Source organism: Otolemur garnettii, unplaced genomic scaffold, assembly GCF_000181295.1.
Source record: "Otolemur garnettii isolate 467f Iridium unplaced genomic scaffold, OtoGar3 scaffold00052, whole genome shotgun sequence".
NCBI classification, from domain to species: Eukaryota; Metazoa; Chordata; class Mammalia; order Primates; family Galagidae; genus Otolemur; species Otolemur garnettii.
The window spans coordinates 300,351-301,868 of record NW_003852447.1 but is presented as its reverse complement, the minus strand read 5'-3'; positions in this window follow the sequence as shown (position 1 = coordinate 301,868).

Sequence of the window (1,518 nt, the reverse complement as noted above, 5' to 3'; positions counted from 1 at the left end):
TAGGTGTCTGCCACAATGTCCTGCTATTTTTTAGGGGGGGTGTCACCCTCTGGCTCAGGCTGGTCTTGAACCTATGAGCTCAGGCAAATCCACCCACCTCGGCCTCTCAAGTGCTGGGATTACAGGCATGAGCCATGGCACCTGGCCCAGTTTACTCTTGTTTTTTAGTACTAATGAAGCACTTGTAATTTTTTCTAACATGGATTCTCTTCCATTTTTTTAAATGGTAACAGAATAAGGCATTGGCCAACTATTTTTGGAGTAGTCACTAGAAAAAGCAATACTCATGTTCTTACTTTTAATTTTCAGTGTCAAGTTAATATATAGGGTATAATATCTGTCTGGTGGTCTACTTTGAACTAACAATGAATATGTAAAGGAAACTAAAAAATCTCAGGACCTTTCTTTGTAGGAGTTGTCCTTATGCAAAAAGAAAGCTCAAGAGGCTTGGGGCCAAGTGCAGTGGCTCACGCCTATAATCCTAGCACTCTGGGAGGCAGAGATGGGTGGACTGCTTGAGCTCAGAAGTTTGAGACGAGCCTGCGCAAGAATAAGACCCTGTCTCTAAAAAATAGCCAGGTGTTTGTATGACTGTAGCGGGTACCTGTAGTTCAGCTACTTGGGAGGTTGAGACAAAAGGACTGCCTGAGCCCAAGAGTTTGAGGTTGCTATGAGCTATAACAAGCATGTCAAAGCGAGACTCTGTCTCAAAAATAATAAATAAATAAAGTTCAAGAGGCTTGAACATCATCAATTATTCAGATCTCCATGAAAGGGTAAAAGACCTCAGGCATCTGTAAGAACTGAGCCCACATTATTCATAAGGAAATTCATTACAGGCCTCCTATAAACAAGAACATGAAAAGCTTAACTTCAGGTTTATAGGCTCACTATAGCTCCAAAAACGAGTGTCGGATTCCATATAAATAACGTTGATTACAAGTTTATCTTCCCAGGTGAAAAACAGAGACAGGTCAACCATTCTTCGACTTACCCAGGGACATGTGCCTAATTGATTTGTCCTTCATTTTCTCTCTTCAAACATTCTCCTCATCATATCTAAAATATAGACTTCCGGCTCAGCGCCTATAGCTCAACCGGCTAAGGCGCCAGCCATGTACACCTAAGGTGGCGGGTTCGAATCCCCAGCCCGGACCCGCCAAACAACAATGATGGCTGCAACCAAAAAATAGCCGGGCGTTGTGGCGGGCGCCTGTGGTCCCAGCTACTTGGGAGGCGGAGGCAGGAGACTCGCTTGAGCCCAGGAGTTGGAGGTTGCTGTGAGCTGTAATGCCACAGCACTCTGCCCAGGGGGACAGCTTGAGGCTCTGTCTCCAAAAAAAAAAAAAATAAAAAAAATAAAATATAGACTTCCTGGGCCTCACAGAGAATTCAACCATTTGCCTCAATTCCCATCCCCACTCCTCCTTTTTCTTTCTGTGTGCCCTTTCCCCCTTTCATTACTTAAATTCCCAAATCCTTGGTCCAAAAAAAAACCCATCACAGATTAATCTGTGG